Raw genomic sequence first — 17,620 nt, forward strand, 5'->3', positions numbered from 1 at the left:
TTGATGTTTTTCCCTCTACCAGCATTGGAGACAAAGGCCTTGTCTATTTGTGTTGATGTGTTTTTGTCTTCTAGTTGAGATAAAGAGAACTCCAATTTTGCTCAAGACAAATGTTCATGAAAGCTCCCAACATCATTCATATTTCAAGATGTGTACTCAGGGTTATCTTGTTTAGATGATTGGAATTTTTGCTACCTTACAGTCACATATGAGCTCAACAATGAAAAATATCCTGTATTCTCTAAATACAAATCATGTAATTAGGCCCCAGCAGGAAGGCCTGCAAGGGCCTATTGTAATCGTCAGTCAGTCAGTCAGTCAGTGGAATAAGCGGTAGAAAATGACTGACTGACTATTGTAATCGTGGTGTTTCTTATTCTTTCTTTATTATTCTGTTGCGTCTTTGCGGGGCAATTGGGGACTTTACCAAGCCCCTAGATGCACACGTTTTTACCCAAAATTGTCCCCCGTGTGAAATTTTTGTTCTGTAATGTCGTCGTCAATGGGCGTGACCAAATCTCTTAGCCACGCCCCCAAACGTGAGATAGGCGGAACCGTAAGTCGTAGAGATCTGAAATTTAGCAAACTGGTAGAGCTCCTGAAACCAAGAAAAAAAGTCTCTTGGGGGTATGCCCTAAAATGCACAGAAAGTTGGCCATTTTGGATTGGCTTATTTTTTGGCCGTTTCTCACTTTTACTCACCTTGCACTTTAACGAAGTCCTCCTTCATATTTGGTCAATATGCAGTTAAGGCATGGGGATTAAAAGTTATCAAAATCCTGAGTTTTCGGTCATGTTTAGGGGGCGTGGCTGGTGCAAGAACGTGGTGTTCGTTCCGAAAGTGAAAAAATGCAATAACTTTCACAAAGAAACGCCAAATCTCACCAAAGTTGGCATGAAGGAGGACCTTCGGGTTACCGGCTATCCTATGTGGTCATATGCTGACATCATCAAAGCCACGCCCCCTGAGAACAGGAAGTCACTTTTTTTACTGGGAAAGGTCACTCTCTCGCTGTCTACACTCAATCCGCTTCAAACTGTGTCAGTTGCCTGATAACTAGTGGGTCTAATTTCGTTTGAAGCACAGTGACTTTTCATAAAAGGGCGTGGCCATGGTGGCGTGGCGAAGTTGGACGTCACGCCATGGCCATACAATTGGCTTTAACTTCCACATACATCATCTGATCTGCACCAAATTCAATGTAATTGATCCTACTCCAGTCCCCAAAAGAGATCTGATGACATATTTGGTGGGCGTGGCCTAATTCTTCCACAGCACCCCCTAGAAAATAAAAAACAATCATCCCCAAGCCATGCTTTGACCGAGGATTCTGAAATTTGGTACACATATGTAACTTCTCAGGACCTACAAAAAAGTCTCTTGGAGCATTGGTCCAAACCCCACAGGAAGTCGACCATTTTGGATTGAAGTTGCCATTTTGATCCCAGTTTTGGGCGTTTCTATCCCACATATCTGAGCAAACGCCTCCTACAGCTTTTGACTTTGAACTTGAAAATCACTCAGTATACTCTTAAGGCACTGGGGATCAAAAGTTATCAAAAGCTTTTTGATATATGAAAGCGCGTGGGCGTGGCCACACCTCAAAATATGACTTCTCGCCACAAAAGAAAACATTGATATAGCTCCTATAAGGAAAGTCACAGACACCTAAAACCTTCTAAGATTAATCTGCCTTTGGCCCTGAACAATATTCACTGATCAGATGCTGACATCATTGAAGCACCCCCCCCCCCTGAGAACAGGAAGTGTCATGTTTTCCTTTTGATGGTCCAATGTGAAACTGTCCCAAGTGAGAGATAACATGATGGTGTAAGAAAGTCTCCAGTACTGACTGGTGTGGCTGTGACGAATTCTGATGTTACACCACGGCCATACGTTTGGCTCTAAATTACATATGCATGGTCCGATTCACTCCAAAATAAATATGGTTGATCTTTGTCAGCCCACTAACAGCTCTATTGGATTACATTGGAATTTGGATCAACAGTGCCCCCTAGGAAACTTCAAGTACTCTATCTCCCTCATACATCATTGGATCCACTTCAAATGTATACATCATCACTGATCAATGCTGAACATGTTGCCACAGTCAATTGATGACATAATTCTTGCCCCGCCCACTAATGAAGAAGTGAGTGCAGCTTCCATCGGGCAGGTCGGACTTCGCCAAAATTTTGAAAACTTCTCCCCAAAGCAGAACTCGGCATGACCGAAGATCGTATAACAGTTCACTCAGCGCCAGATAGTGACGACGTGTGGAATCGAGCGGCGGCCATGGCGGTGGCGTGCAGGTGGCGATGCCAAGCTCCCGCGGTCACTGCACAGGCCGAGTTGCGCTGAGCTGCGAGGGCCTACAATGCTGCTTGCAGCTTTAATTAATTATTGTATCTTCTCTTTCAATACAAAATAAGTTTCTAGCCTAATATATCTACTAATATGTTCAGGTAATGGAATTGTGACATATAATTATTTTTAAATCAAATAAAATAAGCCTTTTCTACCATCTGTTGTTTAGGAACCTGGATGAAGCGCTGACAGCGTCCTGAAATCTTTCATTATTAGGTTTATTTTGACCTAATAAAAACATATTCAGGTTTCTGACATCATAATCTGTTGTTTATTTCTGAAGCTCATATCCAGGATGACCTGGGTAACATCAAAGCATATGTGCTGACAGAAAGATCCTGTATGCACTGTAGTTGTATGGTGTCTCATAATGATGTCCTCCTATTATGATGTGATTGAATTTATCTTGTGTTGTCAACATGGTAAATCACTGCATGTAGAAATACTGTAATTATTGATCACATGTATTATTCATACTTTCACCTATCATCTAACTGCGACTGTGCGCCCTGCTTCTTTTCTTCTTTGTATTTTCCTCCCATCACTCACTTTAAAACTCATATATTATTAACATGCTTCATCAACACTGGCTTTTCATGCAAGAGACGCCCTCGACCATGCAAATTCACACTCATGTGTTTGTACACATGTGGCCACACACACATCATTCATAATTCAAGCATTGTAGCAGCATAGATGGAGCTCTTGTGGACATAAAGGCATGAACGGCTGAGTCAGATCCGCCCTCACATGGGCCTACTTTTATCGTTTCACCTCTTCCTCCTTTCATCCTTTCATATTTGGCTGCATCTCCTGACCATTTCTGCTTCCCGCTGTACTGCGGGCCCCCCTTGCACTTTTTAATTTTCTTTCTATCACTCTCACTTCCCTGCGGTGTCTCCATCTGGAGGTCAGACAGTGAAGGGCACTCGTGGTAGACGAGAGAGAAGAGGTTGAATGTAGGAAGGAAGGGGATCTTGTGTTTTTGGAGATTGTGATTATTGTTAGGATCCTGTAGAAAGTTGACTGTTTCTGTATTAAGGCTGGAGCTACTGTCTGTAAAATGTTGATTTAAGTAGAAAAATCCGTTATCAACCACTATTTATATACTCCAGGATGTTTTGATGGTTGAGTATTTGATAGTTTGTCTTAAATATGTTGATTGTTTAGATTTCCAGGAGCTCATCCTGTCAAGAGAAGCTTCTGAGCAGCGCTGCAGAACTTACAGGGTTCTAGACGGTCTGGAAAAGTCTGGAAGAGTTTGACATTTATTTTCTGTCTGGAACGCATAAAAATATATTTTTTATTTAAACAGCGGTTGTATACATAGTGAATTTCCTAAAATGTATCCGTCCGTCCGTCCTTCCGTCCGTTCATCCATTCACTTAGTAGTGAACGTCTGTATTGTACTGGGACCTTGAGGTCTGGAAAGTTTGGAAGGAAAAACATATAGAAGTCCTGAACGTAACAATTTTACAGGAACTAAAACCAGGATCAGCTCAAACAGTAAAAAGGTAAATTTGAAAAAGTTCTGAACTAAGTTCTGAAGTAGACCTCCCCTTATAGTGGCTTTTACACTAAAAACGAAATAGACGCTATTTTTTTAAATTATAAAATACTTTTCATTCGGTGCGGTGCTGGTGGTGTAGGGGTTAAGCGCGTGACCACATACAGAGGCTATAGTCCTCGAAGTGGCCATCCCGGGTTCAAGTCCCAGACCTGGCGACCTTTGCTGAATGTCTCCCCTCTCTTTGCCCCTCCTTCCTGTCTGCCTACTATCAAAAAATAAAGGCCTCTAGTGCTGAAAAAATTTCTTAAAAAAAACCAAACAATTATTCCTCATCTAAGTGCATTTCAACAAAATCTGATAAAAGTAAGTTTTAAAACACACATTGTAAGAACAATAAGAGAGTCATTGATTAGGCTTTTTTATGTAAACGTTTAAACGACTGCGTGTCGGGGTCCCGTTACGAAGGATTCAATGAGAAGAGCTACAGAGAACACCTTGTGCGAACATGCAGCCCAGCATAAACATGTGATCATGTGGACCTTCTGTCAACACTTGCTCCACCCAGCCCAGCCTTCTCTGTGCATGTACTCACAATCACAGCGGTGTAGCCTGACAAGCAGGGAGGAAAACAAAAACGCAGAGACATGAGAGGAGAGAGGACGAGAGCTGTGATCGGAGGCAGGAGGGAATCGAGAGGATGACAGAAACGGAGAGAAAAGGCAGAGAGGCAAGGAAGAGGGAGGGAGGGCAAGTTGAGGATGACGATTTAAACATACGTGGAAGGAAGCTCTGATGGAGAGATGATGTGAGTGCCTTTCAGAGAGGATCTGTATGCGTCTCTCGCTTTTTCTCCTCCTTCTCCTTGTCCTCCTTCAGCCACTTGTCTCCCAGCTGTTTCTCTGTTGTCTCTGCTCTTCTTTTCTGCATCCAAACGCTCTGCAGTACCCTCTCATTCATGCTTTGTTTACTGCAATCAACAGGAATTAGTGCATGTGTTGTTTAAGTGCATGTACAGGACCCTCTAACAATGGTATTAGTGCAAGTTGAAGGTATAAAGCAGAGGTTATCAACCAAAAACTGCGCTATAGGGCTACCAGCCATGAACCTAAACACCTTTAGGCATTCTGTCTTCTTTGGTGGGATTCTAAGGGCATGCCACATTCTGACCTGACCCTTTTGGCTGTAGAGGTTCTCCAGATTTCTGGGATTGTATGGAAATCTCTTGTCTATAGCCTTCAGATTTAGTTCTGCACTGACCAATCCATTCAAATCCATCACTTTATTTATCTGGTTGAAGCTTTCTTCTTCTGTTGTTTTGGGTTTATCCTTGGGGTCACTGTGATGCTGAAAAATAAAATCTCATTTCACATCTTCAGCTGTCTAGTGGAAACCTTCAGGTTTTTTAGTCAACGTTGACTTGCATTCAGAGCTGTTAAAATGTTAATCCACCTTGACAAAAACTCCTGCATCTGAGGAGAAGTGATCCCACAGCATAATGTTGCCACCACTGTTGCTCAAATATGACCAAAACATGCCTTTTGTAACTATAGTCGGAGGGCTTAATTTGATCAGACCATAGCACATTTTACCACAATGTTCTGGGAGGTTGTAGCCTGGCCTGGAGGATTTCTTTGAGAGGCTGTTTTCTGTCTCGCAGCCCTACTCTCCACCCTATATATTTTAGTCACAGTTCCTGCAGCTCCTTCAGTGTTGCTGTCAGCCTCTTGGCTGCTTTCCTGACCAGTCAGTCTTTTCATTCATTTTGTTATAGAAATCTTTTGTTTTTTTATTTCTCTTTTTGCAACCTTCTCCTGACTTATACATTTATGCCTAGAGATCCTTTTGATCATCTGAACTCTGGCTTTTACTAAAGAAAGCAAATAAGCAAATTTTGGAAAATCCCACTAGGGCAAATGTACTTTATTTCAGGTCAACCAGATTTACTGTGATTGATAAGTGTGATCACAAGAAGACTGAAAGCTGAAATTGAATCAAAGTATTTGTTTAGGGGTATTCACACATATGCAAATATATTAGAAACACAAAAAATAAATTAATTATGAAATTGTGAAATAAGTTAAATACAATTCTGTAATCTGTAATAAATACATTAAACAAATGGAAAATTTATCAGAATTTTTGCAAAATGTGTGATTAAGTTATTAAATACACAATTAAATATTAAATTGTTAAAATCAGGGCTACACGCAGTTGGTAGCACTGTTGCCTTGTAGCAAGAATGTCCTGGGTTCGACTCCTGGCCAGGGGCCTTTCTGCATGGAGTTTGCATGTTCTACCCATGCATGTGTGGGTTCTCTCTGGGTACTCCAGCTTCCTCCCACAGTCCAAAAACATGACTGTTAGGTTAATTGATTTCTCTAAATTGCCCTTAGGTGTGAGCGGGTTGCATGGTTGTTTGTTCTGTGTGTCTCTGTCTTGCCCTGCGATGGACTGGTGACCTGTCCAGGGTGGACCCCGCTCCTCGCCCGTAGACTGCTGGAGATAGGCACCAGCTCCCCCATGACCCTGTATGGAAGAAGCGGGTCTTGAAAATGGATGGACTGCTGAAATCATTTATGAAAATGTTCTTTATTTGTTATTAAGTTAAGTTCATCTTTTTTTTTTTTGTCCACATATGTGGAAATTTGTCTTTGGCTTTACAATATTTCTGGTCAAATAGACCCCTAATCTACAGTACAGACCAAAAGTTTGGACACACCTTCTCATTCAAAGAGTTTTCTTTATTTTCATGACTATGAATATTGTAGCTTCACACTGAAGGCATCAAAACTATGAATTAACACATGTGGAATTATATACTGAACAAAAAAGTGTGAAACAACTGAAAATATGTCTTATATTCTAGGTTCTTCAAAGTAGCCACCTTTTGCTTTGATTACTGCTACACACACTCTTGGCATTCTGTTGATGAGCTTCAAGAGGTAGTCACCTGAAATGGTTTTCACTTCACAGGTGTGCCCTGTCAGGTTTAATAAGTGGGATTTCAAGCCTTATAAATGGGGTTGGGACCATCAGTTGTGTTGTGCAGGAGGTGGATACAGTACACAGCTGATAGTCCTACTGAATAGACTGTTAGAATTTGTATTATGGCAAGAAAAAAGCAGCTAAGTAAAGAAAAACGAGTGGCCATCAGTACTTTAAGAAATTAAGGTCAGTCAGTCCGAACAATTGGGAAAACTTTGAAAGTGTCCCCAAGTGCAGTCGCAAAAAACATCAAGCGCTACAAAGAAACTGGCTCACATGAGGACTGCCCCAGGAAAGGAAGACCAAGAGTCACCTTTGCTGCGGACAATAAGTTTATCCGAGTCACCAGCCTCAGAAATCGCAGGTTAACACCAGCTCAGATTAGAGAATAGGTCAATGCCACACAGAGTTCTAGCAGCAGACACATCTCTAGAACAACTGTTAAGAGGAGACTGTGTGAATCAAGCCTTCATGGTAAAATAGCTGCTAGGAAACCACTGCTGAGGACAGGCAACAAGCAGAAGAGACTTGTTTGGGCTAAAGAACACAAGGAATGGACAGTTCATCTTTTTTTTTTGTCCACATATGTGGAAATTTGTCTTTGGCTTTACAATATTTCTGGTCAAATAGACCCCTAATCTACAGTACAGACCAAAAGTTTGGACACACCTTCTCATTCAAAGAGTTTTCTTTATTTTCATGACTATGAATATTGTAGCTTCACACTGAAGGCATCAAAACTATGAATTAACACATGTGGAATTATATACTGAACAAAAAAGTGTGAAACAACTGAAAATATGTCTTATATTCTAGGTTCTTCAAAGTAGCCACCTTTTGCTTTGATTACTGCTACACACACTCTTGGCATTCTGTTGATGAGCTTCAAGAGGTAGTCACCTGAAATGGTTTTCCAACAGTCTTGAAGGAGTTCCCAGAGATGCTTAGCACTTGTTGGCCCTTTTGCCTTCACTCTGCGGTCCAGCTCACCCCAAGCCATCTCAATTGGGTTCAGGTCCGGTGACTGTGGAGGCCAGGTCATCTGGCGCAGCACCCCATCACTCTCCTTCTTGGTCAAATAGCCCTTACACAGCCTGGAGGTGTGTTTGGGGTCATTGTCCTGTTGAAAAATAAATGATGGTCCAACTAAACGCAAACCGGATGGAATAGCATGCCGCTGCAAGATGCTGTGGTAGCCATGCTGGTTCAGTATGCCTTCAATTTTGAATAAATCTGCAACAGTGTCACCAGCAAAGCAACCCCACACCATCACACCTCCTCCTCCATGCTTCACGGTGGGAACCAGGCATGTAGAGTCCATCCGTTCACCCCTTCTGCGCCGCACAAAGACACGGTGGTTTGAACCAAAGATCTCAAACTTGGACTCATCATACCAAAGCACAGATTTCCACTGGTCTAATGTCCATTCCTTGTGTTCTTTAGCCCAAACAAGTCTCTTCTGCTTGTTGCCTGTCCTCAGCAGTGGTTTCCTAGCAGCTATTTTACCATGAAGGCTTGATTCACACAGTCTCCTCTTAACAGTTGTTCTAGAGATGTGTCTGCTGCTAGAACTCTGTGTGGCATTGACCTATTCTCTAATCTGAGCTGGTGTTAACCTGCGATTTCTGAGGCTGGTGACTCGGATAAACTTATTGTCCGCAGCAAAGGTGACTCTTGGTCTTCCTTTCCTGGGGCAGTCCTCATGTGAGCCAGTTTCTTAGTAGCGCTTGATGTTTTTTGCGACTGCACTTGGGGACACTTTCAAAGTTTTCCCAATTGTTCGGACTGACTGACCTTAATTTCTTAAAGTACTGATGGCCACTCGTTTTTCTTTACTTAGCTGCTTTTTTCTTGCCATAATACAAATTCTAACAGTCTATTCAGTAGGACTATCAGCTGTGTACTGTATCCACCTCCTGCACAACACAACTGATGGTCCCAACCCCATTTATAAGGCTTGAAATCCCACTTATTAAACCTGACAGGGCACACCTGTGAAGTGAAAACCATTTCAGGTGACTACCTCTTGAAGCTCATCAACAGAATGCCAAGAGTGTGTGGAGCAGTAATCAAAGCAAAAGGTGGCTACTTTGAAGAACCTAGAATATAAGACATATTTTCAGTTTCACACTTTTTTGTTCAGTATATAATTCCACATGTGTTAATTCATAGTTTTGATGCCTTCAGTGTGAAGCTACAATATTCATAGTCATGAAAATAAGGACAACTCTTTGAATGAGAAGGTGTGTCCAAACCTTTGGTCTGTACTGTATATAAAATAATAATTCAATAATTCTAGGTGCTTTTAATGTATAATTTCCCATTTAAGTATTTTCTTGTTTTAAAAAAATTAAAACATTTAATAATTATCTGTCATAATGTTTCGAACAGTTTTGACCCACATGCACAAAGAGACTGAGTTTAACGGTAATGAGTTTATTTACAATGTAAGGAAATGTGCAGGGAACTGGAACCGGGATACCAACTGTAAAATAAACAGAACGGTAAGCAAGGAGTAACTCAGGATCTGAATTCTTAAATAATAATTCTGTCTTACTGGATAGATGGGGAGATCCGCCAGAGGGAGGTGGAGAGAACAAAGGGTTGTTTACCCGTGAGACTGAGGATGGTGAATACTGGTGTGCCAAGATGGTTAGCTGGTCCAAGAGTTTCTGAAGTTGATGCAGTGGATGGAGGAGGGTGGACAGGGTTCATGGAGGGTGATCCAAGGAGCGAAGAAATCAGGAGGCTGCCAGCCGGTGTGGTCAAACAAAGTAACAAGAGGCTTGAGTCTTTGTTCATGGAGCTGGATCGCTTCTTTCCAGAAGAGGGTAATCCAGGCAGAGTTCAATCCTGAAGGCAAAGTCAGGTTCAGGTAATCCACTAAAGGCAACAGGCTGGAAATGAAAGGTTTGACTTGAGAGACTTGAAACACAGGATGGATACGTAGGCTGGAAGGCAGACGCAGACGAAGAGCAGAGGGACTGATCACTGAGTCGATACTGTAGGGACCAATGAAGCGAGGAGACAGTTTCTTGGACAAAGCCTTCAATGGGATGTCCCGGGAGGACAACCAAACCTTTTGGCCACGCTGGTACGCCGGAGCAGGCCGCTGCCTACGGTCAGCGTACTTCTTGTTTTGGTCCGCTGTACGAAGGAGAGCTCTGGTAGCATTTCCCCAGATCCATTTACAACGGCGTATGTGGTGCCGAACGGATGCTACGGCTATGTCCTTTTCATTTGCGGGGAATAGGGGAGGTTGATAACCAATAGAAACCTCAAAGGGAGAGAGGCCAGTTGCAGATGAGATTCGAGAGTTTACTGCATATTTGACCCAGGGGAGATAGATACACCAATCAAGAGGTTCAGATGTGGTCATGCATCTGAGGATGGACTCCATCTGTTGGTTCATGCGTTCTGTCTGTCCATTAGATTGGGGGTGGTACCCAGACGTCAGGGAAGCCTTGGCTCCAAGGGCCAAACAAAACTGTTTCCAAACACGAGAGATAAATTGGGGGCCTCGATCTGACAAAATGTCCTGAGGTATACCATGAAGGCGAAAAACATGCTGAACCAACAGCTGGGCAGTTTGGAAAGCAGATGGAAGTTTTTTCAGTGGTACAAGGTGGTTCTGCTAGATGGTTCTGCTAACCCCTGGGTGACCTGAGAATTTAGCAGTATGAATCCAACGGATAAGCCTAAACCTAACAGACGTAGGAACATACTTCCTGTTGGGAGGACCTGTACCTGGGTCCAGCTCGTTATGTTGGGCATTGTTTATATGGTCCTCCACCTCCCAAACTAAAGCTCCAAATGTCCAATGGGACGGAAAATGGGTTCTGCCTCTTTCACGGTAGAGTCAAGTGAATGAAGCCGGGAAAGAGCATCCGGTTTGTGGTTCTTGGAGCCAGGTCTGTAAGAAATAGAGAGATCAAAACCAGAGAAAAACAGTGACCAACATGATTGGCGTGGGTTCAGTCTTTTGGCTGATTGCAAGTAGGCCAGATTTCTGTGATCGGTCCACACTAAAATGGGGTGTTTTGCACCCTCCAGCCAATGTCTCCACTCTTCGAGAGCTAACTTAATGGCGAGCAGCTCTCTATCTCCCACGTCGTAATTCCGCTTGGTGTTTGTTAGCCGACGGGAAAAGAAGGCACATGGGTGGAGCTTTCTATCCATGGGAGACTGCTGAGAAAGTACTGCACCAACACCTGTATCAGAGGCATCAACCTCCAAAATAAACTGTCTGGAGGAATCAGGATGAACCAGTATGGGAGTCTGAGAAAACCTGTCTTTTAATGTCCGAAACGCCTCGTCAGCCTCTGGTGTCCAGGTGAACACAATGTTAGTGGAGGTTAAGGCGGTGAGTGGTGCAGCTATCAAACTGAAGTTCTTAATGAGTCGCCGATAAAAGTTCGCAAATCCAAGGAACTGCTGAAGCTGCTTGCGGGAGTCCAGAACAGGCCACTCCAGTACTGCCTTGATCTTCTCAGGGTCCGAGCGAACATGTCCACCCTCCAGGATGTATCCCAAGAATGTGATAGATGTTTTATGGAACTCACATTTCTCGGCTTTTACACACAGTCTATTCTCCAACAGTCTTTGAAGAACTAGACGGATGTGATGGGTGTGTTCTTTAATGTCCTTGGAGTAGATCAAGATATCATCAAGGTAGACAAAAACATTCAAAAAATCCCTAAGAACATCGCTGATTAGGCACTGAAAGACTGCTGGTGCGTTACTTAGTCCAAAAGGCATGACAAGGTATTCAAAATTGCCTAACGGGGTCTTGAAGGCGGTCTTCCACTCATCCCCCTGGCGGATCCTAACTAGATGGTAGGCATTATGGATATCTAACTTGGAAAAGATAGTGGAACCGTGAACAGGTTCAAAGGCCGAGGAAAGGAGAGGAAGACGGTATTTGTTTTTTACTGTAATTTGGTTTAACCCCCTATAGTCGATACAAGGGCGGAGTGAACCATCTTTCTTTTCCACAAAGAAAAACCCAGCTCCGAGTGGAGATGAAGAGGGGCGAATTAACCCAGTCACCAGAGACTCATTAATATAGTCCTCCATAACCTTTCTTTCTGGTCCAGAGATGTGATAGAGCCTACTGGAAGGCAGGGGGGGCACCGGGAAGCAAATCTATTGCGCAGTCATAGGGTCTATGCGGGGGCAATGACAAGACTTTGGATTTACTAAAAACTAACCTGAGATCATGGTACTGTGGAGGGACGTTAAAGAGATCGGAAATCTCATTTTCTGCGGGACCTGACTCAGAGGGTAGTGATGCCACTGCTGACTGTAGACAAGAAGAAAGACAGTTAGTGGACCAGGATTCTACTCGGCTTTCTGCCCAGTTAATGTGAGGGTTATGTTTTTTGAGCCAAGGAAAACCTAAAACAATAGAATTCAATGAGATGGGAAACACAAAAAGAGATATCTCCTCCCTATGATTCCCGGAAAGAATTAGCGTCAAAGGTTTGGTTCTATGAGTGATTCGTGGTCATTTCTGTCCATCTAATGATGAAACTAACTGAGGTGTTGGGAGTGGCTCAGTCTCAATCTGAGCGTCATTAACCAACCTCTGATCAATAAGGTTCTGGTCGCTACCCAAGTCAATAAGAGAGGAAAGATTCTGAAAAGGACGGTGTGAAATTAACGTGGCTGGCAAACTAAGTCTGGGGGTAAGAGACCGGTCCGTCAGTCTCCCCTCACTTACTGACGGACCTGGCCTTTTGGCCCAGAGGGACGAATTGGACAGTTGGCAAGGAGATGTTCTGGTGAGCCACAGTAAAAGCACTGGTTAGATTGGTGGCGTCTGTTTTTCCTCTGGGGAAAGACAAGTATGCCCAATCTGCATGGGTTCCATTCCTAAACTTTGTGAAACTGAGGTGGGACGAATAGTTTCAGTGGTTTGGCTAGAGAGATGGGACATAACAGCGATCTGTTCTGGTTTGTTTCTGCTGTTCAAAAAGAGAACGGAGGGATGAGTCGTGGGTTATGATTTGGTGGTGTTGTTCAGAAAGAGTTCTCCTGAATGCTTCTGCTGGGTCGGGATGGCCAGAGTGTTCTGTCATAATGTTTCGAACAGCTTTGACCCACATGCACAAAGCAATTCAGGAGACTGAGTTTAACGGTAATGAGTTTATTTACAATGTAAGGAAATGTGCAGGGAACTGGAACCGGGATACCAACTGTAAAATAAACAGAACGGTAAGCAAGGAGTAACTCAGGATCTGAATTCTTAAATAATAATTCTGTCTTACTGGATAGATGGGGAGATCCGCCAGAGGGAGGTGGAGAGAACAAAGGGTTGTTTACCCGTGAGACTGAGGATGGTGAATACTGGTGTGCCAAGATGGTTAGCTGGTCCAAGAGTTTCTGAAGTTGGTGCAGTGGATGGAGGAGGGTGGACAGGGTTCATGGAGGGTGATCCAAGGAGCGAAGAAATCAGGAGGCTGCCAGCCGGTGTGATCAAACGAAGTAACAAGAGGCTTGAGTCTTTGTTCATGGAGCTGGATCGCTTCTTTCCAGAAGAGGGCAATCCAGGCAGAGTTCAATCCAGAAGGCAAAGTCAGGTTCAGGTAATCCACTAAAGACAACACTCTGGCAGTGAGTTGCTGGCAGCCTCCTCCTTAAATATTCCTCAGCAGGTAATCAGGGAAATAGAAAACACCTGTCACCTCTCCTCCAGGTTCCACGCCATCTAGAGGTTAAGCATAGTAAACAGCACCAAACAAACAGACATGGCACAGATCCTGACATTATCGATAAATGTATTTATTTAATGCATATATCTCGTACTCGTACTCATCGTCTTCCGCTTTATCCGGGACCGGGTCGCGGGGGCAGCAGACTCAGTAGAGACACCCAGATGTCCCTCTCCCCAGACACCTCCTCCAGCACCTCCAGGGGGAGCCCAAGGCGTTCCCAGGCCAGATGGATGGAGAGCTTTGCTTTTCAACTCAGCTCTCTCATCACCACAATGGACCAGCACAGTGTCCCCATTACTGCGGCAGCCGCACCGATCCGTCTGTCAATCTCCCGCTCCATTCTTCCCTCACTCGTGAACAAGAGCCCAAGATACCTGAACTCCTCCACTTGAGGCAGGAACTCCCCCCCAACCTGAAGAGGACAAGCCACCCTTTTCCGGTCGAGAACCATAGCCTCGGACTTGGAGGAACTGATCTTCATCCCAGCCGCTTCACTTAGTGCCGGCAATGCGGACCAAACTCCTGCTCCACTTGTACAGAGACCGGATGGCCCCTAATAAAGGGCCCCCGATTCCATACTCCTGGAGCACCCCCCACAGGGCACCACGAGGGACACAGTCGAATGCCTTCTCCAGGTCCACAAAACACATGTGGACCAGTTGGGCAAACTCCCATGAACCCTCGAGCACCCTGTAGAGGGTATATTTATTTTACAATAAGGCTCTTTGTGTAGTCTGTCACATAAAATCCCAACAAAATGCATTGATGTTTATGGTTTTAATGTGAAAAAAGTGGAAAAGTTGAAGGACTTCAAGGGACTGTGTCAGGGATGACTACAAACAGGGTGGGGCGGTAGTTAGCACTTTTGCCTCACAGAAAGAGGATCCTGGGGATCCTGAATCCAAACTGGGACTTCTCTGTTTAGAGTTGGCATGTTCTCACATTAGGTTAAGTGGTCGCTCTAAATTACCCGTGGTGTGAGTGTTTGTGTGCATTTGTATTTGTCCTTTATGTATCTGGAGCCTGTCCAGGGTCTTCTCTGGAGATGACCATCAGCCCCCACAACCATGCAAGGACTGAGCAGGTATAGAAATCGATAGATAAGTGGCTGAAGATTAATGTAGAGTTGTGGTTCAGACTTATCCCAGTTACATCTATCCCAATGAATTAGAAATTATGGCATTACTGAAACTGTTTGAGTGAATAAAATGAAATGGGATGAGGAGGTTGAAGAAAGATTGATTGAGTCATGCATGGATTGTGTGTGTTTATGTTCGAAACCCCTGTGAACCATCCCAGTATCTCTTCTACTTCTTTAAGCCACCGTCTTCCTCTCCTCCTCCTCCTTCCTCTCTCTCTGTGCCGCAGTCACAGCTAACCATCTCAATCCCTCAGTCTCTCTCCTATTCCTCCTCCTCCTCTCCGTCTTAAGTATGAAGGGGCTGGGAGAGTTTGGCCCTCTCCCTTTCCCTTCCTCTGTCTCTCTCTTCTCCTCTTCCTCCTCTTCTTCTCCTCTCTCGCTGCTCGCGCTCACTGCTGTCTCACTGGAAGACGAGAAGGAGAAGGACCAGGAGAAGGAGGAGGAGGAGAGGGAGGGGAGGAAATGGCGATGGGGGCATGCGGCGAGGAGGATCTCTCCCTCTCCCTCTCCCTCTCTTCTTCCTGGCCGTCGCTGGGCCCTGTGAACAGGAGCGTCTGGTTCATTTACAGGTACCTGCCATGGCTTTTTATACCTCTTCAACCTCCTCTTCCTCTGGTTGCTGGTGGTAATTGATGAGGAGGTAGGGGTAGAAGGAGGGGTGCATGCATGTAGACATCACGGATGGCAGGGCAGGATCGACTAGATTGGCAGATGTTGCAAAGCATGCGTGCAGACGATGTGTTCAATTTAGTGAGTGTGTGAGGAGGAGCTGCTGCTGCCGTGTGAGCAGCACAGTCGTTCTGTGTGATTCGCTCCACGGACATGTGTGAGTGTGTCGCTTTCTTGCTCCCCGCTTTGAATCGTTCTCTGAACAAATGTCCTCTGGCGGTGCTGCACTGGCACAAGTGATTCCTGCTGCCTTTACTGATGTGGAGGCTGATTGCATGTTTGTTTATGTCAGTCATATGCCAAAGTGTGTGTGTGTACCCATGTGAAGTAATGCTGTTTGCTGCTGTCCTGAAAAATAAAAAAGGATTAAAGCAGAAGGCATTTTTTTGGCAAATTTCTCCAGCTGTCATGTCACACAGGGACATGCAACACCTCAAAGTTGGGTCTGGTTTGATGTGCGGCATGTTTTGTGTGAGAGAGGCTGTCTACAGCTTTTGATGTGGGAATTTTAGTGATGCGGCATGCGTGACAAGTTCCAGCAGCTTTCTGACTCCGCTGTGGAAGCCTGCTTGGGCCAGATCTGTTTAAAGGCTTGGCTTTTAACCGGTGCTGTCTATGGTGTGTAGCTTGGCCCTCTGTTGGCTTTTAGAAAAATAAAACATGATGTCCCAGGTCAATGGGTATGTCTTCTGAAATGTATAACCTACAAAAGCTAAGCTACAGACCTAAATTTGTTTGCTGATCCCTAATTTGTTTAAGCTAAAACTCTTTTCGAATATGCAATGAAGCAGCAATTCCCTCAGTTGGGGTTGTAAATCAACATGTGGTCGTCTTGAGATCTTCAGAAAATTCTAATTTTTAACAAAAATGATCCATGTAAAGCAGAGGGTGGCTGTCATATCTTCCCACTCCTGCTAAATGTCATTTTTTGAAGCACCTTTTGATATATATATATATATATATATATATATATACAGGTCCTTCTCAAAATATTAGCATATTGTGATAAAGTTCATTATTGGGTGTCAATAGTGGCCTTCTGGACAGCAGTCAGGTCGGCAGTCTTACCCATGATTGGGGTTTTGAGTGATGAACCAGGCTGGGAGTTTTAAAGGCCTCAGGAATCTTTTGCAGGTGTTTAGAGTTAACTCGTTGATTCAGATGATTAGGTTCATAGCTCGTTTAGAGACCCTTTTAATGATATGCTAATTTTGTGAGATAGGAATTTTGGGTTTTCATGAGCTGTATGTCAAAATCATCCGTATTAAGACAATAAAAGACCTGAAATATTTCAGTTAGTGTGCAATGAATCTAAAATATATGAATGTTAAATTTTCATCATGACATTATGGAAAATAATGAACTTTATCACAATATGCTAATATTTTGAGAAGGACCTGTATATTAGTTTTATTTTATTTTTTTTAACGTTTCACGTCTGGCAGAGTAGCACTCAGAATTGTGGTCTGAGTGCCAAGAAGAAGCCCAACAGATTTACTTTCACAAGTGGAGCATTATGGCTAACATCTGATTCTAAACACCTGTGGGTGTAAGTGTAAGCACACTTGTGTATAGAAGGTTATAAAAATATGCAATAGCGAGTGTGAGGAGTCACAAACTTGCCCACCTGGACCTGGGACAGACACAGAGGAGATCTGAGCCACAGACATTCAAAGGCCCCCCAGAGCATGGGAACCCCTGGAGGACCACCGCTGGGACTACTGCAATGCCCCCAGAGAAGAGCAGAGGAGAGCCTCAGGGGAACCACCCAGCAGCCACTGTGCATAGCCTACGAGCCCACAGGCCCCGCCGGCAGCCGTCTACGCCAGAGCAGATCCAGCCATGGACCCAGAGATTCTATGCCCCCGGGGCACATCACTCCCCAAGCAGTGGCCTGACAGAGCCACGGGGCCCAGGCCCTGACAAGCAGCCAACGAGAGTGAGCCGACACACACCGGAGCACCCAGCCCCGGACACCGAGAACCACCAATACACTAGGAGGGAGTGTGGTGGGGAGGAAATAGGCCCCACATTCGATGGGTGGCCTAAACTGATCCTGGAGAGGGAGCACCCCAAGAACCAACCTGACACAAAAACAGGCACACACAGTCACAATCACATATTCACACCCTCATGTGTACAGGTTAAAAACACTCACACCCACACAGCCAACATTAAGACACACAACAATGGTCGTGGAACACCCACTCATACTCCCCATACATACTTTA

At 44.3% G+C, this 17,620-nt stretch overlaps 1 protein-coding gene across 4 annotated transcripts in view; it reads left to right on the plus strand.

The window, feature by feature from the left end:
- LOC124864569 (SH3 and multiple ankyrin repeat domains protein 1-like) overlaps positions 1-17,620 on the plus strand; it is a 120,755-nt gene that overhangs the window by 64,850 nt on the left and 38,285 nt on the right. The gene's annotated exons all lie outside the window — the stretch shown is intronic.

Source organism: Girardinichthys multiradiatus, chromosome Y (assembly GCF_021462225.1).
Source record: "Girardinichthys multiradiatus isolate DD_20200921_A chromosome Y, DD_fGirMul_XY1, whole genome shotgun sequence".
Taxonomy (NCBI): Eukaryota; Metazoa; Chordata; class Actinopteri; order Cyprinodontiformes; family Goodeidae; genus Girardinichthys; species Girardinichthys multiradiatus.